We start from the raw sequence: 26734 nt of genomic DNA, 5'->3' as shown, positions 1-26734 counted from the left end.
TTAGTCTGACATGTTAATTAATAACTTTAAGGTTAAACATTATCTATCTACCTATTAAATATGATACAAGGAACAATCCATACTTTACAATATCCTTCTTGTGCCCAACCACATGCCTAGTAGCTTCGTAACATACATGAGGAGTATATTTGAGTTATTTCTATGTCGGTAATACTTTCTTTACGAGATGTTTTTTCTACACCAACATTTTTGTAGTTAATATTTTTTCTTCTATTGCTTTTATAATGTGGTCTTGATTATTATTTAAAATGGTAATATCATTAATATCAAAGCACAAATCACCCATACTTACCAAGATCCCCGCCGTTACCTAACCTCATTCTCTTCAACTGAATTTGATAAATCGTATGGAACGTCAAGGGGTTGTGTATTATCACATGCGCACTGCAGTAGTTCAGCGACACCAAACCGGAAGTTGATATACATGGGGGTGATCGTATTCAGCTCAAAAAAGAAGGCTCCAAAGAATTTTAGGCGATCTGGTGCCCTGGATTTGTCATGCCCTGCGCTATGGCAAGTAAACTTTTGGCCGTTAATAATTCTCACTCTAACTGATTTCTGCTGTATATCGTCGGGGGTGAAGCTGATTGCTGTTCATGGTGTCTCTGCATATGCATCTGGACTTGATTCTGCAGAATTCTGAACTGAACATGAGCACTTGGCAGTCAGACTATCTCTTGAGATCTCCTGACAAATGGTATACAAATGACACCTTGCAACAGCTCTTTTTGAAAACAATCAACTAAACCCTTGGGTCCTGTATTAAAAATCCTTCAATTGAATATAGATAGTATAAGTATATCTGACTGTCAAAATTGTTGTGAGAAAATAACATAGACGTAATCTGTGTTCAAGAAACTCGTCTTTCTGATGAGTCACAAATGTACTCCAGAAGGAATATCCCTGCATATAAATTATTAGGAGCTATATCACCAATTGTACAGTACTGCGACCTATGTTTGTTACTCCATCACAAAAGCTCATTTAGTCTCATTACATCAGGAGAATAACATTTTCTACATTGTGACAGTGGTGAACATTTATAAACCTCCACTCATCCTTTGGCCTGATGATGTTCTTCCAAACACATCCTGTTATTTATGTGGGTGACTTCAAAAGCCACCATACCCATTGGGGGTGTACTTCAAATGACCTTTGTGGTGATAAATTTACTGAATGATCAGACACATACAATATTCATCTCATCTTTAACCCAAAGGAAAATGGGTTCTTTAAATCAGGGAAATGAAACTTAAGAGACAAATAGTGACATGTTTTGTATCTAGTGACCAACAAGGATGAAGCTTAGCTGATGTCCGTAAAATGTTCAGAAACTTCCTGCACAGTCAACATCGCCCTGTCCTTTTTTTAAGTAGGCACTAGAACCTGACCAGTTTTGATGAGGCCAGGGGGAACAAATAGATAGAAACTGTGGAAATTTCAAACATTCCAGCAGGAAGGCTTAGAGCATTTTGAAGAGATTGGGGAGAGCAAGCACCATACATCCCTCAGTCCAAATTTGCTGTAACATCTTATCAAGTTGCCAAATACATTGTTGGCATGTCTAAAGTGTTCCTGAGAAAGAACTAACCTACATGAAAAGACAGTGCTCTGGATCATCAATCATATCTGCTTCATTCACTGAAGAGGAGCTTCTGTCTACCCTGAAGATGACAAAGAACAGAAAAGCACCCGGTTTTGATGGCATCCGCCCTGAATTCTTTAGCCACTGCAGGAAGAATTCAGTGATTTGGTTAGTGCAGTATTTCTCAAATATCCTACTTACAGGAAGACTTCCTCCAGAGTTTGAACAAACAAAGATTCTGGCTATTCTAAAACCAGGTTAACCATCTGATTGTCCTGAAAGTTACTGTCTTGTAGCTCTATAATGAGTTTGTTACAAGCTCTTGGAATGTCTCATATATAACAGAATAAGCCCTCTAATCTTACCAACACTTCTAGTGGAACAAGCTGAGTTTTTGCATTGAGACAGGTTTTGAAAAATGACTGAAGGGTGGCGCAGTATTCATAGACCTTACAGCTGCTTACAACACAGTTTGGAGCGAGGGGTTTGTGTGTAAGTTGTTGAAACTTGTAGCATACGAGGTAATGTCAAGACTCCTAAATGATATATTATCAAACATAGTGATCCAGGTAGTTATGGGCAGTAAGCATAGCAAAGTTAAAAATTCAGTAATGGTCTCCCTCGGATCTGCGCTCTCCCCATTCCTATTTAATATGTATATTGCAAATACAGGGTCTTTATTTATGCTTGGCAAGGACTTTCTCGCCCGACCTTCGCCACCAATGACAGGCCGCTACCGGCCACTGGCGCGCACAGTTTCCGGCAATTCCTGCCGTTGCTGAGAGCTGAGCTCCGAGATAGTAGGGTATTCAATGAAGCTACTGCTTACTGTATGTCTTATTGTATAGTGTTTTATTGTGATTGTGTATAGTGCTGTAATGTGTGAAATATTCGTTATGTGAACGTGTATACCTGCACAATACTTACATTAAGTGCAGAAAATCGTGCGCTAGGACAAGACAAAAGTTTAGAGTGAAATTTCCAGGGAGACCCATTCCTATCAATTGGACAATAAAACAACTGGCTAAGAGGTTCAAATGTACAGGTTCAGTAAACAATAAAAATAGACGTAAAGGTAGTTATCTCCTTACTGAAGCATGTTTGGTACGAGGATCATAAGTAAAAATCTGTGGCCCCCTTGTAGCCCAGATTTAACGGCATGTGATTTTTATTTGTGGGCAATGTTAAAAAATGTAGTTTATGGGAACAACCCTCACACACTCGATGAACTTAAAGACAATTATAAGAGCTGCAATTGCATCCATCAGTGCTGAAGAACTTGGTAGAGTGCCCGAAAACTTCATTAGGAGATGCCGATTATGTTTGGCACTGCATGGGGAACATTTTCAGCAGAAACTGTAAAAATAGTGAGTAAAATGCATGATAATGATTTTGAGCACCGTATTCTGCCGTACGTACACACGTGCGGTAGCCGGCAACTGAACCGTCACTGGCGGCCAAGGTCGAGCGAGAAAGTCCTTACCAAGCGTAAATAAAGACCCTGTATATACACTACATCACGCCAGTTTGCTTATGCTGATGACCTTGTAATAGTTACTTAACTATCCACTATGAGCAAGAAGCAATTCTAAATAGAAGCCTTGGCATTTTGTGAGAGTACTTTGATAAGTGATGTATAGTTTCAAGCACCAGTAAAATAGAAACCTGTTTCTTCCATTTAAATAATAGACAAGAAAACATTAACTTGAAGGTGTTGCTCAGCAATTCTCCTCTACCGCATAATCCCAACCGTAACTACCTTGGAGAAACTCCTTTTTTTTTTTTAAGCTGCTTTACGTTGCATCAACACAGATAGGTCTTATGGCGACGATAGGACAGGAAAGGGCTAGGAGTGGAAAGAAAGCGGCTGTGGCCTTAATTAAGGTACAGCCCCGGCATTTGCCTGGTATGAAAATGGGAAACCACTTTCAGGGCTGCCGACAGTGGGGTTCGAACCCACTATCTCCCGAATACTGGATACTGGCCGCACTTAAGCGACTGCAGCTATCAAGCTCGGTAGGACAAACTCTTGATAGGACACTATCATTCAAGAAACACTTAATAGTGCCGCTAAACTCAGGGCATGGAACGGTATTGTTCAGAAACTTGCAGGATCTTCATGGCGAACCTTGGCATGCCCTCTTCGATCGTCAGCAATGGGATTGGTATACTTTTCAGCTGAGTATTCTTCTGTTTGGCTGAATAGTCCATATGTTAAGAAGATTGACACAGTCTTGAACCGGACAATGCACATTGTCAGTAGTTGCCAGTGTTGAGTTGCATACCGCATCCTAGGAGCACTTTGGAGACATTTTATGCACCACTAAGTACCCTCATACCTGCCAACCCTTCCGATTTACCCGGAAACTTTCCGGTTTTTAACTCATCTTCCGATTTATTTTTACTTCCTATTTTTTACTAATATAACCTCTACTACGGCCAATACTCTTCCCCTAGGATAAAGGATAAATTCTTATGTGCCTGTGTAATTTACGATACCTCATTTTCAAGTGTATTAATTTGATGCTTTATTTCGTGAGTGTTTTGTTCGTCGCCTTCATGTATCGTGTTTCCCGCTCACCACAGCAGCGTGTACGCTTTCTACAGCTGGGATTCGGGGCGGCAATCATCCTTGCAAGCAGGAGGCTAGCGCGCGCTAACGACTCAGTTAATCGGGACGAAAGAATGAGTTTGTTATTGTGTTGTTCGCGCGCTGCAAACATCGTTTCTGTGCGTAGTTTCGTCGGAGTTGTAGGCCACGTGTTTTTTCTTGCATTCCTATGCTTTCCCCTTTGTCAAAGTCGTATGTTAATAATGTATGGGACATATTGAATTGTTGAGTTGAATGTTTTGAAGGGGCTGTGTCGGTGACAGTTTCTGGTATTTTCTTTTCTTGTTATGGCCAAAAAATATAACAAACGTTATCTCCAATTTATGCATCCCAATATTGTTGGGTCCAAAGTGGAGAAAAAGAAAAGGTTCGTGTATTTGACGCACCCACAACTTCGAACTTCCATCACTCAGCTCCGGATGCGTTTTGAAATAAAGTTGTCAACTACTCAAGTAGCAGGCTTCCTATTGGGAAAGCGGGCATTTCAAACACAGGGCAACGTGCTGTTGTTAGCCGTCAGGAAATCCCACTGCACTAGTTTTAAGAGTGTTTCGGGTACGGAACATTCTGTGATCTCAAAATTGTTTGTCAGTCCACAATATTGGAGTAATACTGCATCATACAAACTCGCGGTGATCTGTTACGCCGGAACATACGGGAATAGAGCAGCGGGCAGCAAATACGGTACTGTATTCAGTGTGAGATGGATAGATTGAATCACGAATGAAGAGATACTGAATCGAATTGGTGAGAGATTGATTTGGCTAAATTTGACGAGAAGGAGAGATAGAATGATAGTACACATCTTAAGACACCCAGGACTTGTTCAGTTAGTTTTTGAAGGAAGAATAATAGAGAAATAAAGAGACTAAGAAGGAGGTGCAGACTGGAAAGAAATAGAGTTAGAAATGGCTGTGGAAGTAAGGAGAAATTGAAGGAACTTACTAGAAAATTGAATCTAGCAAAGAAGGCAGCTAAGGATAAGATGATGGCAAGCATAATTGGCAGTCATACAAATTTTAGTGAAAAATGGAAGGGTATGTACAGGTATTTTAAGGCAGAAACAGGTTCCAAGAAGGACATTCCAGGAATAATTAATGAACAAGGGGAGTGTGTATGTGAGGATCTTCAAAAGGCAGAAGTATTCAGTCAGCAGTATGTAAAGATTGTTGGTTACAAGGATAATGTCGAGATAGAGGAAGAGACTAAGGCCAAAGAAGTAATAAAATTTACATATGATAACAATGACATTTACAATAAGATACAAAAGTTGAAAACTAGAAAAGCGGCTGGAATTGATCAGATTTCTGGGGATATACTAAAGACAATGGGTTGGAATGTAGTACCATATCTGAAGTACTTATTTGATTATTGTTTGGTCAAAGGAGCTATACCAGATGAATGGAGAGTTGCTATAGTAGCCCCTGTGTATAAAGGAAAGGGTGATAGACATAAAGCTGAAAATTACAGGCCAGTAAGTTTGACATGCATTGTATGTAAGCTTTGGGAAGGCATTCTTTCTGATTATATTAGACATGTTTGTGAAATTAATAACTGGTTCGATAGAAGGCAATTCGGTTTTAGGAAAGGTTATTCCACTGAAGCTCAACTTGTAGGATTCCAGCAAGATATAGCAGATATCTTGGATTCTGGAGGTCAAATGGACTGTATCGCGATTGACATGTCTAAAGCATTTGATAGGGTGGATCATGGGAGACTACTGGCAAAAATGAGTGCAATTGGACTAGACAAAAGAGTGACTGAATGGGTTGCTATATTTCTAGAAAATAGATCTCAGAGAGTTAGAGTAGGTGAAGCTTTGTCTGACCCTGTAATAGTTGAGAGGGGAGTTCCTCAGGGCAGTGTTATCGGACCTTTATGTTTTCTTATATATATAAATGATATGAGTAAAGGAGTGGAATCGGAGGTAAGGCTTTTTGCGGATGATGTTATTCTCTATAGAGTGATAAATAAGTTACAAGATTGTGAGCAACTGCAACGTGACCTCGAAAATGTTGTGAGATGGACAGCAGGCAATGGTATGTTGATAAACGGGGCTAAAAGTCAGGTTGTGAGTTTCACAAATAGGAAACGTCCTCTCAGTTTTAATTACTGCATTGATGGGGTGAAAGTTCCTTTTGGGGATCATTGTAAGTATCTAGGTGTTAATATAAGGAAAGATCTTCACTGGGGTAATCACATAAATGGGATTGTAAATAAAGGGTACCGATCTCTACACATGGTTATGAGGGTGTTTAGGGGTTGTAGTAAGGATGTAAAGGAGAGTGCATATAAGTCTCTGGTAAGACCCCAACTAGAGTATGGTTCCAGTGTATGGGACCCTCACCAGGATTACCTGATTCAAGAACTGGAAAAAATCCAAAGAAAAGCAGCTCGATTTGTTCTGGGTGATTTCCGACAAAAGAGTAGCGTTACAAAAATGTTGCAATGTTTGGGTTGGGAAGAATTGAGAGAAAGAAGAAGAGCTGCTCGACTAAGTGGTATGTTCCGAGCTGTCAGCGGAGAGATGGCGTGGAATGACATTAGTAGACGAATAGGTTTGAATGGCGTTTATAAAAGTAGGAAAGATCACGATATGAAGATAAAGTTGGAATTCAAGAGGACAAACTGGGGCAAATATTCATTTATAGGAAGGGGAGTTAGGGATTGGAATACCTTACCAAGGGAGATGTTCAATAAATTTCCAATTTCTTTGAAATCTTTTCGGAAAAGGGTAGGAAAGCAACATATAGGGAATCTGCCACCTGGGCGACTGCCCTAAATGCAGATCAGTATTGATTGATTGGTGTAGGTGGTAAGAACGGTAGGGGTAGACCAAGGTATGAAATTGACAAGCAGATTAGAGCAGATGTAGGATGCAATAGTTACGTAGAAATGAAAAGGTTAGCACAGGATAGGGTGGCATGGAGGGCTGCATCAAACCAGTCTATGGACTGATGACTCCAACAACAACAACATCATTCAGTGTCCAAATGATACGTGCGCTACGCGTAACAGAAGTGCACTTCAAGCAGCCAACAAGTCTCGCAAAGCATTTCGCGGACCAAACAGCGGCAAGTTTCCGCAAGTAGAGGATTATCTGCTTAAATATACGATTTAGTTACGCAATGTTGGATAAGCCGTTTCTCATGAAATACTGTATTTTAAAGAATGAGAAATAGCCGCGGCACATGGAATTAATGTATTGGATTTGAAGGTTAGCCGAGGCTACATTAATTTTATGAAGAGAAATGGACTTTCTCTTCGACGAAGAACAACATTATGCCAAAAAAATGACGAATGATTTCAACCATTTTCATCGCTTTGTGATTGAGAAGCGTAAATTTAATGAATATTTGATCTCCCATATAGGAGCCGCAGGTCAGACGTCAGTCAGTTTCCATATACCACGAAGTCGAACAATCAATAAGAAAGGAACATAGTGTTGTGCTCGCTACCGGAAGCAGAAAACAACCATGTACTGCAATGGTTGCTGTAACAGCTGATGGCAGAAAGCTTGCATCTTACATTGTTCTAAAACGAAAAACAATGCCTAAAGCAGAATTTCCGCGTGATCCACGTTCGTATTCAAGAAAAAGGTGGGGATGGACTCGTCACTCGTGCAAGATTGGATATGAACGGTTTGGGGTAATGTAGCAGGGTCCCTCCTTTGATGCCCGGCCCTTCTCGTGTTGGACAGTTTTTTTTTTTGCCGGTATGTCATTCCGGTTGTATTGTCAGCTCGTAATGGGAAGAATATTATTTTCCAGTATCGGTACTTCAACCCCACGTGTCTAACTTACCTGATGTACCCTATTTTACTTTTCAGAAAAAATCTCACGCCGGAATTTTGCGCCAAATGACGATAACCGCAAATGAGTTGAACCAATTGTGTTTATATTATATTTGGTGTATCTTTTAAATGTAAATGAATTGTAAATAATTTATAAATATCTGAATTACTTGAATATTTTACGCATCCGAAGTTTTCGTCAAAAAAGTGTGTTAATTACGCGAGAAAATACGGTATTATGCATTATGTGTCGGTGTTACATAAATATTATTCATATGGAAGTGTCATGAGAGTGATTAGGTACATTTTCTTGTAACCATTTTTATGTTTTCTTAGTTTAAGATTTTAAATTTAATGGTCAGTTCGCATTGTAACTAGATATGTATGCCATTTATCCTGACCTTTTTTGACGTAGACCGTGGTGGAATATATGTAATGAAATCCAAGAATTAAAAAATCTTCCTATTTTTGGCTTCTAAAAGTTGGCAGGTGTGTACCCTCTGTTAACCTGATGACGCTACTCTATTGCCCTGGTAGAAGATTTATTAGTTTCAAGTGATTTTTCAACTTTTTATTACCCCCGTGTTAGTACTCGGTCATCATATTGTACATACAGTAGAAGTCTGTTATAGCGAGTACGGCATATAACGAGAACTCCATTATAGCGACGACTTTTTTCGGTCCCTTCAAAATTCTTATATTAAACTGTGTATCGTCCTTCGGTTACAGCAAGAACCCTGTCACTGGCACATCCGTTATTACGAGCAATTAAGCGCGCGTGATTTTTACCGTTACCAATATTTATGCACCCCAGCGATGATATTGCATGCGATCGATTACCTTCGGCATCGTTTCCTCGCTATGTGCACTAGCGATTTCTCTCGTCGACATTCGAAGGCGATGTTGGAGTCGATTAATAATATCCGTCGACAGCTGTTCCGTAAAGAAAATTCGAAATGAAAGAGAGCATATTTTCTTAAATGCGTAAATAACGTGTCCGATAACGGTTGTTAACTCGTTAAAAATTAAGGCTGACTAAACGACCGCTTAATTTTGAGGCTAAATACTGCAATTAAGTAAAAATGGGATACACCTCGAGATATGGCAAGAGTGCTTAATTGATTTCATAGGTTAGTTTGTATTTTGTCGCGTCTGGTTAAATTACAGAGAGGCTACTGTGAAAATTTATAGCGAGAAAGGTATAACTCTACCGGCGCTTGAAGTGTGTTTTCATCGTACGTAGGATACGTGACCCTGTTTGAATAAGAAAACTGAAGCGTTTGCAACAAAATGCGATCGATCATCTTCGGTACGGTACAGTTTTCTCACTTTGTGCATTTGCGAGCTCTCTCGTTGACATTCAAATGCGATGTTGGAGTTGATTAGTAATACCCATCGACTGCTGTTCTCTAAAGAAAATTCGAAATGAAAGAGTATAACACGTTTTCGTAATAAATGCGTAAATAACGTGGCCGATAGTAGTTGTTAACTCGTAAAAATAAAGACTGAATAAACGATATCTTAATTTTAGTGTTATATACGGAAAGTACGTAAGAATGTCATACACCTCAAGATATGGCAGAGTACATCACTGATTTCAGAGGATATTTCATATCTTCTCGCGTCTAGTTACGGCTATTTACATGTAAATTGAAGGTCCGATTTTTCGGCTATAGGCTTCCGGGTCGTGATAAGGACCGATTTCTTCATTACTCTGTGCATTATGACCGAGAGGTCTTTTCAGACAGTTCGATCGCATCTCTTCGCCGTTGCTTTCTTAGCACCACCCGGGGGACACGTGTAGGGTAATTTAAGGTTTCACCTACGGACGTAAAGCAACACTCGTGTGTTTAACATTAATGATCTAGCCAAACACATGATCTCTATCTCAAAGATCAATAGAGATAAATAAGTTGTAAGAGAAATCCGGTCAGCACTGAAACATAATAAAGCAATTAGCAAAACAACAATCATCCCAATTATCTTGTCCTTTCACAAGAGAGGAAACCCTAGGAGGCATCAAGAACATAAAATCCGGGAAAGCAGCAGGTATAGACGGCATCTATCCTGAATTCCTGCAACATCTTGGACCTGCAACAATCACTTGGTTCACCAAATTCTTCTCCAATATTTTTGAGACAGGTAACCTTCCTTCACTATTCAAGAAGACCAAAGTAATATCGATCTTGAAACCCAAGGACTCTCTGAGAGCTACAGACCCATTGCACTGCTAAGTGTTACTCTAAAGCTCCTGGAAAGACTAATATACAATAGGATCTCAGAAACCATCAATAATCTCCTTCCCACAGAACAAGCTGGCTTCAGACCTGGAAGAAATTGCGGTGACCAAATTTTTGCATTGAAAATGGATTTGAGAATCGGAAGATTAGTATGGCTGTCTTCTTAGACTTATCAGCAGCCTATGATACTGTTTAGCGAGAAGGGCTTCTGCTAAAACTTATCTCTGCCATCCCCTGTGTCAAGCTTACAAATCTCATTGGCAATATGATTAGCAACAGAAACTTTCAGATCTTCTCGGATGATGCAGTAAGCAAAACCTACAAACTGAATGATGGACTTCCACAAGGATCTGTTCTGGCACCCTTACTTTTCAACCTCTATACTGCTGACTTACCAGCAACTAAGTCCAGGAAATGTATTTACGCAGATGATATACTACTGGTTAGCCAAACACCAAGTTTTCCAGAAGCTGAACGAATTCTTACAGCAGATCTAGAAAAGCTAGATACATACTTCCAAAAGTGGTGTCTCCGTCTAAATCTCCAAAAGACTGTTGTATCTGTGTTTCATCTCAGAAATAAATTTGCCAACTACACGCCTTCAATAACATTCAGAAATCAATCCTTACAACACTGTCCCTTCCCAAAATATTTAGGTGTCACATTAGACAGATCCCTAACATATAAACTTCATATTAAGAACACAGCCGCCAAGATTAAAAGTCGGAATAATATTCTTCAAACATTAGTCGGCACATCTTGGGGCGCAAACAACCAAGTGTTTAGATCTACTGCTCTGGCTTTTTGCTATTCAGTTGCCGAATACTGCGCTTCAACTTGGCTGAACAGTGCTCATACTGCGAAGATTGATGCTCAATTAAATCAAACGATGCGCATCATAACCTGTTGTATTCGCTCTACAAACGTGGCCTGGCTGCCTACACTCAGTAATATTCCTCCGCCTTGCTTAAGAAGGTCTGAAGCTCTTCTAAAACTGTGGAAGAAGACCAGCCAGGACTCCAACCTCCCCGTTCACCAGGATATTACTCAACCTGCCCCTCCTCGACTTAAGTCTAGATCTCCACCCTGGCGCACTGCACTTACACTGGAAGAATCTGGGTTCTCCATCACGAACGCCTGGTTACACCAATGGCAGCAGTCTTCTGTTCCCAATCAACATCTTGTGACTCTACCTCATGTTCAACCTCCCGGATTCCATCTACCCAGACATCAGTGGAGGACTCTAAACAGGATAAGAGTCAATCAAGGGAGATGCGGCTATACGCTTTATAATTGGGGCTGGCAGCAGTCTTCTGGGTGTGATAGTGGAGCTACCTCACAGACCATCCACCACGTAATTGCTGAGTGTCCATGGAGAGCATTTCAAGGTCCTTTGGAGGACATTCATAACGCAACTGAGGAGGCCTTAAAATGGATCAATGGACTTGATTTGGAACTATAGGCTTCTGCTTGTATATAGTGTGTATATATTGTATACTTATATAATCTATTTGTGCACATCATACGATAAATAATATGTAAATTGTTCGCGAGGAGGTTATTTCTCTACATGCTTTTCAAATATGTTTTCATGGTAGGCTACATATACAGTAAGGTTAGGTGATGCTGTTTGAAGAAGAAATCTGAGGTGTTTGCCACAGAAATCTCTGGAGTGATACCGTATTTCTCCGAATCCAAGACTTTTTCCCCGCAGAATCTCATGCGAAAACTCAAGGGTTGTTGCATTCGCGGCCTAACAGTGAGTTAATGGATATCATGGCGACTACCGCGGTAACCACGCTGCTTCTTTTCACACGCGCACAGAACTCATTGACAATAAACGACCGCCTCTTTACTACACATCGCGACCGGTTGTACAGTGTACAGTACCTGTGTGTTTCTCAAATCTGCAGAATGGCATCAAAACATGCGACCCTTCGAATTCTTAGAAAAGCCATGGCTACCCAGTGGCAGAGTCATAACGCGTCTATTGTACTTGACGCTTAGCAAAATTAAGGTTTATAGACAGCAGGAATATTTTCGTGATGGATAGTCGTATTGTAGAGATACGTGGAAAAGATATTGCCGGCAAATTTTCAACGGGTTCTAGTCGATATTTTGATGCCAATTTTAAGTTAATGTTTATTAAACACTCGGAAATGTAGAATAATTGTGCAGCCACAAGAAAATACGGCATGGGCCTAACTAAAGCCAATATTTGGCGTTAGCTTGAAGACAAAGAGCTAAAAAAATGCGTACTGTACAAAAAAATTCATTCTTGGTCCGCAACAAGGACGCTTTAAAGAAGTCGATGATGAAATTGTGAGGTATGTGCACGAAAAACGCAAGGGCGGTTGGCCATACCGTGGCGCAATAAACTCGTTCGTTGACTTTCAGCGTTCGCGATTAGGCCTATACATCGCTAGCCGTTGAATTTGGTCGCACCCGACAAGCGAGACGTGCGTGTAGCGGTAGCCGGTTATATCTGACGCTGCGTTAAAATAACAGTTTTATAGACAGCAAGAATAATTTTCTGATGGATCGTTGTATTGTAGAGACGCATGGAATAGGTATTGCCGGCAAATTTTCAACGAGTTCTCTTCGGTATTATGATGCCAACGTTAAGTTAATGGTCCCTTAACCCGCGGAAATAAAGAATAATTGTGCAGCCGCATAAAAAATGAAATACGGCGTGACGAAAGTAAATGTTCGGCGTCTAAAAATGCGTAGGCCTGTATGATTTTACAAACTTCTTTTTGAGCCTGATTAAAATTTTTGAAGGAAAAAGTGGGGTTCATCTTGGATTCGGAGAAATACGGAACTATACTTTTTTCAGAATGAAATTAAACATACAGTTTTACGTAGTATCGGATTACGAAAAATAACAAACAAGTAAGCCGTAGTGTGGATATCATCTGCGGAAACGCAAGTTTTGAACAAACTGATTGCCTTTTCATACCGGTTTTAAAGTGCATGAAGGGTTTTCCGACTTTTATGCAAAAATCGGATATAACGACAATCCGTTATAGCGAGTAAATTTTTCGCTGTTATGAATTCTCGCTATAACGGACTTCTACTGTATGTTTAATTATTGTAATGTAATATCAGAGCTCATCAATATGGCCTATAATAAATTTTGTGAGTGTCAGCTGGAGTGGAACAACACAGCTCCAGTTGAGTAGCTGCTATTATCTACCAAGATAAGCCTGGGTTACCCTCGATAGAGTTTGCATCATGTGCAGACTCATAAACTAAATGTAATATCCAACATAATGGACCAACATAAAATTCTCTTCACTACCCCCTGTGGGAGGGGGGCAGATGAATACACCTACAGTATCCCCTGCCTGTCGTAAGAGGAGACTAAAAGGGGCGACCGAGGGATGATTTCATCAGAACCATGAAACTACTTGTGATTAGTGCCATCATGCAGGGAACACCATGGGTCGCGTTTACTTGCAAGTAGTACCACTCTGTTAGGTACTCAGTAGCTTTGTGATTCGTAGCAGTAGAGCGGACTTCACTGTGGGTTTCCAGTACCTGTGATTAGTACCACTAAATGCGGAACACCACGGTCTTACATTGCCTGTGATTAGTACCATTAAGTGAGAAACTCCAGGGATCTGGGCGTTGCCTGTGGTTAGTAACACAATATGAGCGACACCGTGGGTCTTCGTTGCCTGTTATTAGTACCCACTATATGCGAAACACTACGGGAATACCGGCGCCCGTGATTAGTACACCTAGCTGAGGAACACTATGGGTTTGCGTTGCCTATGAAATACGCCATTATGTGAGAAACACCAGAGGTCTGCGTTCTCTGTACAACGTACAATACTTGTGAGTAGTACAATGATGTTTGGAACACTGTGAGTTTACGCTAATTTTGATTAGTGCCCAAATCTGAGAAATACCATGGTTCTCCTTTACTAGCGATAAGTGCCATTATGAGGGACCATTGACATGGATATTGAACTCCTTTAGACAACAAGCATCATCGATTCAGGATTGCCGTAATATTGTTCCTGGTCAGGTGAGGCATTGCGGGACGGATCCACTGATTATTGTAAATTCATATTCATTCCTTCATTATTCTTCATCATCATCACATTTTGAAGTCTAGTCAGTGGATGAATTTTGTACTTGTAAATTGTCATTGCATTTCGTCTCATTTCGTACCATTAGGGGCCGATGACCTAGGTGTTAGGCCCCTCTAAACAGGAAGCATCATCATCATCAGCTTCTTCACTATGCGCTTACAGTGATACTAAAAGGGATCGGCTTTACTGTTAAAAACACACTAAAACAGAGAAAAGACATATGAATAATTGTAAAATGATTAATGAAATTTAAGAATTCAAAATAGGTATTCTGTGTACAGTAAGAAACTTAACCCAATCCAGTTACAAAAGTATAGTAAAATAGCTGTCCAAGTAAATGAACTAACTTGAATAATTATAAAATGAGTAATTAAATCTAAGAAGAGTCCAAAATCAGAATTTTATATAGGCCTACATTAACAAGCAACCTAAACTCGTTACAAAATCATAGTAACAAACTAAGTGAACTAATTTGAATGATTATAAAATGAATAATGAATTCTAAGAAGAGTCCAAGGTCGGTATTATATGTGCAGTAACAGATTTGACCTAATCCAGTTTAAAAATCTACTTCAAATTGAAGATTAAAAACGTAATATTTTGAAATTTTTACACTTGACAAAAGGGAGCATCTTTCTGTTGTTGTATGACCCTGCTTTGAGAACAATAATGTCCTTTTTATGTGTAAAACAAAGACATTACATTGTGGAGTATATTATTTTTTTAGTGACTTGACTGGCGGTTCGAAATATGAAGCGTCTATTAATGAGTTTTGTCTCGTCTTCAGGGCAATATCATGTGGAGTGTTGTCTCTTGAGGTGAGAGGATAAACTTAGTACCATCACTGTTTCAAAGCTTTGCTGCTTCAAAACAGTGAAGCATTGTTGTGTTGAGACATCGATACAGCTGATTGCGCCGGCTCACTATTTCGAAGCAGGCACACACTAGCCAACTCTACTGTCCTGACCAAATCGTGCGTTTTGCACTAATAATGGATTACAACTGCAGAAAAAACAGAGATATGGTGATAACATTTATAGACTTCAAAAAAGTGTACAATTGTTCCCACAGGGAATGTCTACTAAAAATCAGACTACACCCCAAATCAATAAATATAATAAAATTGACCCTCACAAATACCCAGTGAGAAGTGAAGTTCAAGGGAGAACTACGCCAGGGTGATGGACTCTCATCCCTAGTGTTCAGCTGTTCTCTGGAAATGGTTTAAGAAATGCCTCCTGAAAATAAAAAGAGGCAGGAAAATCGAAACAATCTGCCTTGGTTTTGCTGGTGACTTGACATCACTAGCAACTGACTTAGACAAAGCTCAAACACAGATATCAAAATTTCAGAACATCGCAAAATCTGGAAAAACAAATTATGTTCCAAAAACAAACATCATTAAAAGATATAAGCATAAATGATGATAAAGTCAAAATTTTCAACCAATTCAAATACGTAAGAGAAGTAATAACAACCTAAATTAAAATATCTTGATCCAAATAAGAACAAACAAGCTAGCTAAAGCACATAAATTAACCTGGGACATCTCTTTACACTTTCAGAAGATGACAAACTTCAGTGTGCTTACTAGCGATAGCAGTGTTGAAAGAATATAAACTCAAAAGGTACTATATGTCAAATCACCAACAGAAACATGAAGAAGAAGAAAAAAAAAGAAAGAAAACTCCTGTCATTCACGTAAAATAGTGGTTGAGAATTTGTAAGCTACGAAAAAGTTTAAGGATAAGAAATGGGAACTTTTAGGTGAAATACTTCTCTAAAGATAATAGGCAAGTTGATGTTTTTGATGTGTACAGAACTGACAGGGCTGACTCTTAACGCTGATGTGAAATTATTTGACAAGGTAATCAGCTATGTGGGGAATGACACAGAAAGGAACGTTATTGTAGCGGATGATCTCAGTTTACCATGGAAGAATGCTGACAAAACTGAGCTATTGGGCTAGAAAAAAGAGTGGTTGAATGGGTGGCTAAATTTCTAGAAAACAGAACTCAGAGAATTAGAATAGATGAAGTGTTATCTGATCTTGTAACAGTTAAGAGGAGGTTCCATAGGGCAGTAATAATAATATTTGCTTTACGTCCCGCTAACTACTTTTTAAGGTCTTCGGAAGTGCCGGAATTTAGTCCCGCAGGAGTTCCTTTACGTGCCAGTAAATCTACCGACTCGGGGCTGTCGTATTTGAGCACCTTCAAATACCACCGGACTGAGCCAGGATCGAACCTGCTAAGTTGGGCAGGGCAGTATTATTGGAGCTTTGTTTTCTTATATAAATAAAAGATATGGGTAAAGAACTGGAATCAAGAGATAAAGCTATTTGCAGATGATGTTATACTGTATAGAGTAGTAAATAAGTTACAGGATTGGTAGCTACTACAAAAAGACCTGGACATCGTCAGGTAGACAGCAGACAATGGCATGATGGTAAACAGGATGAAAAGTCAGGTTGTAAGTTTCACCAAAAGTTTTAATTACTGTGTTGATTGGGTGATAGTACCTCATGGGGATCACTGTAAGTACCTAGGCGTTAACATAAAGAATTGGGGTAATCACATTAACAAGGTCGTAAAGAAAGGTTATAGATCTCTTCACTTGGTTATGAGAGTATTTAGGGGTTGTAGTAAGAATGTAAAGGAGATGTAGCTAAATCTCTGGCAAGACCTCAATTAAACAATTAGATTGTGGTTCCGGTGTATGGAATCCACACCAGGATTACTTGATAAAAGATCTGGAACAGATCTAAGGAAAGCGCACGATTTGTTCTAGGTGATTTCTGACAAAATCCTTTGGGCCGGGAAGACTTGGGAGTAAGGAGACAAGCTGCTGAATTTGGTGGCGAGTTCCTAACAGTCAGTGGAGAGATGGCGCGGAATGACATTAGTAGATGAATAAGCTTGAGCGGAGACTTTAAAAAGTAGGAAAGATCATGTCCGCCTCTGTGGTGTAGTGGTTAGTGTGAATAGCTGCCACCCCCAGAGGCCCGGGTTCGATTCCCGGCTCTGCCACGAAATTTGAAAAGTGGTACGAGGGCTGGAACGGGGTCCACTCAGCTTCGGGAGGTCAACTGAGTAGAGGTGGGTTCGATTCCCACCTCAGCCATCCTGGAAGTGGTTTTCCGTGGTTTCCCACTTCTCCTCCAGGCAAATGCCGGGATTGTACCTAACTTAAGGCCACGGCCGCTTCCTTCCCTCTTCCTTGTCTATCCCTTCCAATCTTCCAATCCCCCACCAAGGCCCCTGTTCAGTATAGCAGGTGAGGCCGCCTGGGCAAGGTACTGATCATTCTCCCCAGTTGTATCCCCCGATCCAATGTCTGAAGCTCCAGGACACTGCCCTTGAGGCGGTAGAGGTGGGATCCCTCGCTAAGTCCGAGGGAAAAGCCAAGCCTGGACAATAAACAGTTAAAGAAAGAAAGGAAAGATCATAATGTTAAGATAAAGTTGAAATTCAAGAGGACAATAACATGTAAGAAAAGCCTGTGAAAACAACTGATGGGGAATCTGCAGTGTGGGCAACAGCCCTAAACGCAGATGACTGACTGACTGACTGACTGACTAAGTCTTTCCAGATTGGTGCTTTAGCGAAGAGGTCTTGTATGTTGATTGGCCTTTTCTGCTCGATTGGGCTCCACTTGAAATTTTCTGTAGGGGATTTTCTATGGGGACAATTGACTACACCGATAGACATGAAACATCGTATTTGACCAGCCTGTTGTGATGCTTCCTCTGAAATCCTGCATCATGTGCAGGTGTCTTCACATGAAAAGACAGGAAGCATATATTGTAGCTAATGACCATTATTTTGATAAAACTAGTAAACATACACATATGGATGAGTTAGGTATGCATATGCTAGTGGTGACAGTTCAAGTGGAACACACTCAGGCCCGGTTGTATAAAAGATTTGATCTGAGTTTTACGAGGAAAAATGGCTGCCAGTCAAGTTGAACTTCGATTTTCCGTTGTATAATTGCGAATCTAAGATCATCTCTTCTCGATCTAAGTTCAGATTTGACTGCCGAATATTCGTCGGTTAATCTCCTTGAACCTAGATCATTATCATTCATATTAAACATTGAACTAGACCTGAAGACTTGAGGAGTGTTTCCTTGTATTGTATCTGCGTAAGAATACCATACCTTAATAATAATAATAATAATAATAATAAACTTGTGTCCTCATCCCGAGGTGGTGCAGCTCTTGTCAGGCACAACCCCAATGGAGGTGAGCTGCATGTATCATTTCAACCAAATACCAGCCCTCCTGCCATTCTTAAATTTCTGGCAGTACCAGGAATCGAACCCAGGCCCCCGAGGACGGCTGCTAATAACACTAACCGTTACGCTACCGTACCTTAATAATATCAAGGTGAATTATAAATATCTTGAATGCTAGTAGTTAAATAATATTGTTAAAGATCGCTCGATTTTTTTTCAGAAGTGAGGTTATGTGAATATCATATAAACAATAGCCTGCTGCAATACAAACACGTTGGTATTACTTAGTTTTATGATACTGCTTCAATAATTAATTATTTTAAATTATGTTTCAAGTTTACAAAACAAAGCAATTTTGTAATATATATATATATATATATTAGCAGGGATGTCAGATTATTCCGACTTTTCGTCTGATGAATTGATTTTACGACGAGCTCCTCGCGTCTTTCGCACAGACGGAATCCGATGATTGAATTGGGTGATAAAATGTTCAAAATGAGATTTTGTTTATTAAATGATGTAGTGGAACGACTGGAACTAAAGTTACAGGACACACTAAAAAGTGTACTCAAAGAAATTATCCCCTGTCACCCATGTGTATGTTACTAATAACTCTTAGGTTTTATGCTACAGGAAGTTTTCAAATGGTTGTTGGAGATCTCTTTAACATTGACAAGTCAACGGCTTCCACAACAGTTCATAAAGTGACCAGGCAAATTGGTTCATGGAGACCAGAATTCATAACCATGCCTACCGAACGTCATGAAGCAGCTCAGGTAATGAGAGACTTTCACGAAATCGGCAATTTGCCCTGCATTTTGGGGGCAGTAGACTGTACTCATGTGGCCATAATATCTCCTGGTGGTAATGATGCTGAAATTTTTCGAAATCGTCATGGGTGGTTTTATCTAAACGTACAAGCCATCTGTGACTCAAAATTATGATTCAGGAATGTGGTTGTGAGATGGCCAGGTTTGGCCCATGATAGTAACATTTTTAAGAATTCCAGAATTCGTGCACAGTTTCAGGCTGGAGAATTTCAACAGGGCCTACTGTTAGGCGATAGTGGATACTGTTGTTGTCGCTATCTACTGACTCCTGTTTTACATGAGGAAACAGATGCTGAAGGTGCTTACAACCGTGCACATAGAACTAGATCTGCAATTGAAAGGGCCTTCGGAATGGTTAAGAGAAGATTTCCATGCCTGAGGATGAAGCTTCAAGTCAAACTACCTTGAGTTCCTCCAATTATTATAGCTACATTTGTGTTAAGCAATGTAGCTATAAGTGAAAATGATGACTTCCTGATATCGATCACCATTCTGCAAGAGAGGAAATGCCTTACATAGACCTCCCAGAAGTGGCTGCGAATGAAGGACAGAGGGGACAAAATACTGCAGTGCAAACTGCAATTATTAACAACTTATTCACGCAATATTATGTACCCAGGTTATTCACTGTTTATGTTGTGTACTCTGAATTAATACCATAATTTGGACTAGATTTGCCGAAACGTAAACACCAAAGTAACTTATTCAGAAGGAATTTTCTCTGCAGTTCTACTTTTGTAGACATTTTGTTAATATTGCATTGAGTGGAGATGTCTTTTTTTTTTTCAATGAAGTTTTATTTGAAATGCTGAAGATCCCATACATTTTTTGGCAAAGGATTTGATGTTATTTTACATTTGTTTATTGTAACAGTGTACAGGAAATTGTTTTGGTACCGTAAATATTTTTCCCTTGAAGTCTATGTTGGTGAATTCCGAATGACAGCTGATGGTCCTTCCTTCTGCATATGGATGGCTGTTTATTTACTGTGCTTGTTTTTATTATATTTTGTGACCTCTGCAAAGTTTACATGTGTTACCGATTAGTGACATTATTTCATAAGCCTATTGCAATTGGCGAACATCGATACTTAAGTAGTTGCCCTTTTCAAAATATATTGTATCAGGAAATGATTGTGGGGCTAGAGCATGGGAAGGATCTCAGGTAGTGTTCGGTTGATTTTGGAGCAGGTACAGAGACGGATAGTATCGCAGGGCGAATAATAGATGGTAAATCTTTTTGATAGAATTTATTAAAAATATCCACAGATATATCACCCTGCAATTGGAATTGCAAATTCAAATTTCTAGTTAATATTTGCCCAAAAGTGCAAAATAAAAGATTGATGTTACTATCTTCTGTGACACCTTTTTGCTTGAGGTTGTCCAAAATAAATAGTACTCTTTTATAGATCATGTACAACCTACAGTCTTTCTAATTTTTAGAGCATAAAAATGAACACATAGTCATGAAAACTTAGATAAATTAAATAAAATATTTGATCACTTGCTGTATGTCTCTTACAGTTCGTTTGAATTGAAAAATGAAATTAATAAAGCACTTGTAACTCCTCAAGTTCATCTAGGTAGAATGAATTCAATTTGAAAAGGAATTTATAGCAAAATATGAACACTTGAATGATGATAAATTATGAGTTGATATTCACACGAAGCACTTGCTAGAGCACTGTAATGAACTAAGTGCTTTGTAAAAAGTCAGTCAGTTTGATTACTTACTCAGAATACAAGATCTGTTTACAAGTGTTGGAGTTGTGCTGTACGGCGGCTTGGTGTCGGGAACATTCCGCGTAGTGCGGCCAAGGCTCGAACTCGGCACCGGCGATGTTCAGTGAAGATACCACGTCAGTCTCCCCCGTCGATGTCCCTCGATGGGTACCATAACCGAAGAAACCACTTAAATCCCTCGTTGGAAGCGGTGTTCAATGTAGCAGAATCTCGTAGCACTTTGCCAAGATTTCCGTTGTTCTTGGAGGCAATGTCGGAACACAGAAAGTTCGATTGGCACTATTGAGCTCACAAATATCACGGATATTAATACTACACACCGACATGAGTGGTAATGCACAGTTCTATTCTTATATTAATTTTATGGTGTTGAATTAGCATTCGCAGTCCATGCTACGGAAAACACGGTTTTTATATACACAGTCCATGGGTTTGAGATTTAACACAGTTCATAATTGTCAATAATTATGTCTGAGATTCGACTGTAAAGTAATGATCACAGTCCATATACTTGAAAATTGTGAGTTATAACGGTCTCTTCCACAGTCTCTGAAATAATATTATTCACAGGTTAAAGCGATTTTGTGGCTGGATTTACACCACACTTGTCTGTACTACTTAATATAGTCATAAAAATCCTTAATGTTCACTGGGTTTCTCACAGTGGTGATCGAAAGGTCGAGAAAGTGCACAAGAAAATAGTTATTTCTAGCCCTGTTATGGGACGAATGTCCTTTGAAATACTGTCTCATACAGTTCACTGTTATACTATCGTAAGAGAAATATGTCTTAGATTGATTGAAATGGTCTTAAATTAGGGTTTCAGTTCACCACACGCAATGATTTAGAATATTACCACAGTTCAGAATAACGTGAAATTGGTAAAGTTCACGATGTCGTATACTGGTCAGTAAAATATTGGACACTTCAATTCTCGCTTCCAATTATAGCTTCACTCGGTTAATAAAATTACAAGTATTATGTCACGACAATTCAGTCGGAGAAATGTCTAGAATATTTCCGTCGGCGCGGCAGAAACTTTACGTACAACGTTGTTGTATTAGTTTAACAGCGTTCGAGTGTGGCCACTACTATGCCCTCGCAAATCGCGACGGAGAATAGTCTTTACGGCACACTTACTGCACACACACACATACTCTGCACACTGTGCACTGGACTGGTTATGGCCTTGGTCCACTGACCTTTTTATACGGGTCTTGCGAGCAGCGCTCGGAATCAGGTGATGAAGGGCCGAGGATTCCTTCCTAGCTTTAATTTTTCATATTTCGGGAACCACTGGAATGGATTGACTTCAAATTTGCAGGGTTTTACTTCCAGAATATTAGCTACAATTCAGCGTTGGTCTTGTGTTCATCGGTCCAGGCGTTAAAAAGTTCATTAAAATAATCGAGAAAATTCCAAAGGGGAGGTAAGCTATAGGCAGCGGTGACATCACTTGACCTTGCTTGACTTGCGTTCTCCCTCGTGCAGCGCAGTGGGAACAAGAACCTTCTCTCACACGGCTGTTCGTGCATCGGAACTTAATTGTATGCTCATAAAATAAAATTTTATCGTATAAAGTCTTTTCCAAGATTCTGGAACAGCACATAACAAGACAACTGGATAAAGAATTAGGAGAATATCAAGCAGGGTTCAGAACTGCAAGGTCTTGTGCTGAACAGATACAAAATCTGAAGACCATCCTTCAATATAGCAAGAAAAGATGCCGACAGTGGGTAGCTATCTTTGTCGACTTCCAGAAGGCATACGACTCCGTGGATAGGATCACACTCTTCAACACCTTAAGAGAACTGGGACTAAACGAAAAAATTAATAGGTTGGTGCAAGCCACCGTGCACAACACCACTTCCAAAGTTAAGTTTAGAGGTCAATTATCAGAGAGCTTCACAATCAAAACAGGGGTGAGGCAAGGAGATGGTATCTCATGCATATTATTTAACTGTGTCCTGGAAAAGATCATAAGAGAATGGACCAGGTCATTACCTGAGAACACCGGATTAAGAATGGGGTTTAAATCAGACAACCTGAGGATTCCATGCCTGGCCTTTGCTGATGACCTTACTTTATTAGCAAACGACATGCATGAGGCCACTATGCAGCTTCAAACACTGCACTCTATTGCAGCTAAAGCGGGCCTCATGATCAACATTGGAAAGACCTAGTTTATGACCAACATCAAAGATGCCCCTACAACAATGGGAGTCAGTGATACAAAACACATCAAGAGAGCTAAAAATGTGAAGTACCTCGGAGAGTGGGTATCGGAGGACCTAAGTGAAACGATGGCTCTTGAACAAAGGAGAATCAAATTAGACAAGGCCTACCATGCCTGCAGAAAACTGTATGCCTCAAAGCATTTATCAAAGAATGTAAAACTGAGACACTATAATGCAGTAGTCAGACCATCAGTCCTCTATGCAGCAGAATGCCTATCCCTAACTAAAAAAACCCCACTGAGAGCCCTGGAAGTGCAAGAACGGAAATTCCTGAGAAGAATAATAGGGCCAAGGATCCTACCAGATGGAAGGCGATGGTACAAACCCAACAATGAGCTCTACCAGCATCAAGAAAACCTCATAGATGCCATCAGGAGAAAACGTCTGACTTTCTATGGACACCTATACAGAATGGATCCTAATAGATTATCCCATAAGATCTTCAAGGTTGCTAACAAAGGCAAAGCTACTGGATTCCCCTGGACCAAACAAGTGGACAAAGATCTTGCAGAGCTTAATATTAATCAAGCCGCCATTACTGACAGAAATGCATACCGTTTAATGGTCAAAACTAAACCTTTCCTAACATCCCTTACATCAGCCAGCCACAAAGGAGCCGGGAATTGGTCAGAGGAGCGCAGGAAAGAATTCAGCGAGAAAATGAAGGAATACTGGGCCAACAGGAAGGCTCAAGAGGCCACTAAGAACACAATCCAGTATGCTAAAAGGGGCAGACGAAGAAAAAAACACAGCTAGAACACAAGCACCGTGGTCCACAGATGGCCTAAACGCAAAGAAAAAAAAAAATTTACAACTCGTATGTGCCAGGGCCTATGCCTTCCTGCTACAATACTGTTTACTTAGAAGGCCATGAGTGAGAAATGCCTAAAATTATTGACATTAATTATGCATTGTACAGCATGACAATGACACAGTTATAATGTGTAGCACCTCAGCATGGAAAGGATAAATAAAATATGGATGGCTGTTTATTTATTGTGCTTGTTTTATATTTTGTGACCTCCTGCAAAGTTTACATGTGTTACTGGTTAGTGACATTATTTCATAAGCCTATTGTAACTGGTGAACATCGATTTAACAATACTTTTTAAAATATATTGTTTACTCAGAAGGCCATGAGTGAGACACGCCTAAAATTATTGACATTAATTATGCGTTGTACAGCATGACAGTGGCACAGTTAATGTGTAGCACCTCAGCACGGAAAAGATAAATAACATAGTAATCATGTGGGCGAATGGACTCTGCCATTGGTTGGAGATTACGCCAATGAAATGTCGTTCTCATAATTCAAGGCAGAACATCTCACTGTCTTGAATTATGGGAGTGATGTTTCAAAGAGTAAATCTTCAGCCAGTGGCAGAATCCACTGCCAGCCATGATTTAACAATCTTGGAATGATGCGACTTATGATGTAATACAATATTATTTTGTTTTTGTTAGTGGCTTTATGTCACACCGACATAGATAGGTCTATTGGCGACGATGGGATAGGAAAGGCCTAGGAGTTGGAAGGAAATGGCTGTGGCCTTAATTAAGATACAGCCCCAGCATTTGCATGGTGTGAAAATGGGGAATGGAAAACCATCTTCAGGGTTGTCGACAGTGGGATTCGAACTCACTATCTCCCGGATGCAAGCTCACAGCTACGCACTCCTAACTGCACGGCCAACTCGCCCGGTTGTAATATGAATAAGAAATAGAGGCCTAAAGCCGCTTCTAACCTGGGGGCTTACGCCCCGAGACCCCCTTTCCTCGATCACATACCATTGGTTTTTTTCACTAGCCGGATCTAACGAATCCAGACCAATGATTTTCTGACTAGCCGGACCTAACGTATCGAGACCAATGGCTCTGTTACTGGCAAAATGATTTCATACACACACATAAAGAAGGATATAGAAAAAAGAAACATTTATACCAACATAGAATGTACCTTAATTGCGTTCACCACAAACACCGACGTCCATTTTCAGCAGTAACTTGATTACCATAGCAACGAAAACGTTGGCGTGTCATACTAGAAACTAATCAATGACGAACATTAAACAACAGTTCTGTCTGCACTGGTGAGCCTTAGATAAAGTTGTGCCAATTTGACTTCACATTTCACAAGCTTAAATGCTTAATTTTAATTTTGAATACTTTTAAACTGAAGTTATTTTATTTTGTAATCCATTTCTAAATTTGCTATTATTAACAACTTATTCACGTAATACTGTGCGAATTGTGATTTTTTTACAATTAAAGTGAGAATTAAGTAGTTTACTAATATTAAAGTAATTAAATGATTAGGTTTATTAAAAATTTGATGAGGTGAGGTGTAGCCTCTGTATTTAAAATACGGGTTGGATCAATAGATATTAGATCTATATTTTTTTAAAGCATATTTCTGAAGTATGGATCTGTAATTAATGAAATCATGAGCATACCATGTTTATAGGGAATAATACAATTCAATTTGAAATTATACTTTCTCACATAACGAAAATAATTCAGATAAACGAGATCATAGATCAATCTTGAAACAATATTTCTTTGAAGTATAACTATCTGGATAATCAGAGTAACATCGTGGTATACCAGCTAATCCTAAGAAATGTTGGGGAAAGAATGTTAAGTTTACACCTGCAAATATAGTTGTAAATTGGATTTTTAATCATTTGGGTTGAATGTCAATCCTGTAAATAAAGGATATGATTGAATAAATCCGACTATAATTGCAAATACTGTTCCTATAGATAGAACATAGTGGAAGTGATCAACAACGTAATATGTATCATGTAAATATCAATTGACGAATCAGCTAATAATAATCTTACATTTTAATTTTACATATTTCACAACCTGAAATGCTTAATTTTGAAGACTTTTAAACTGAAGTTCTTTTATTTTGTAATCCATTTCTAAATTCCGCAAGTTAAGTTCATGTTCACGTTCTAAATATTTTAACCTTTTAGAATAAAATTCTTGTTTTAACTGATACAAACTGTCGCCTCCCTTCCGGACGCTGAACTCGATGCTTCATGACGGGTCACACTTTCTCTTGGAGGAAGCGCACTGTTATCAACAGGAATTTCCTTTATCACACCTTCTTCATCCACTTCCACATCCTCTACTACCTCTACTAACACTCCTGGTTGCTGCCTGCCCGAGTCATCTACCGCAGGATGGAAATTCTGGTCGTCGTCAAAAGGATTTGGTAATGGCTAAAATTGCTGCTGTAGCGCACCAATTAACTTTTCTTCTGAACTACTCAGTGTGGAAATAACAGCACTGCCTCCACCTGTTTTATGTAGTTCAGTCTGA

At 39.6% G+C, this 26734-nt stretch overlaps 1 protein-coding gene and 1 long non-coding RNA gene across 7 annotated transcripts in view; one reads left to right on the top strand and one right to left on the bottom strand.

Annotated features, from left to right (window-relative positions):
- Positions 1-26734, top strand: part of asf1 (histone chaperone asf1) — a 115213-nt gene that overhangs the window by 50821 nt on the left and 37658 nt on the right. The window lies entirely within an intron of this gene.
- Positions 26098-26734, bottom strand: part of LOC136856874 (uncharacterized) — a 55692-nt gene continuing 55055 nt past the window's right edge. Inside the window, exon 3 of the long non-coding RNA XR_010858471.2 lies at positions 26098-26730. This is a non-coding gene — a long non-coding RNA (uncharacterized lncRNA). The remainder of the gene's footprint in view (positions 26731-26734) is intronic.

The sequence above is a fragment of the Anabrus simplex genome, chromosome 1 (genome assembly GCF_040414725.1).
Source record: "Anabrus simplex isolate iqAnaSimp1 chromosome 1, ASM4041472v1, whole genome shotgun sequence".
Lineage (NCBI taxonomy): Eukaryota > Metazoa > Arthropoda > Insecta > Orthoptera > Tettigoniidae > Anabrus > Anabrus simplex.
Note: the sequence above shows the minus strand (reverse complement) of the source record. Positions and strands in the feature narration are given on the sequence as shown.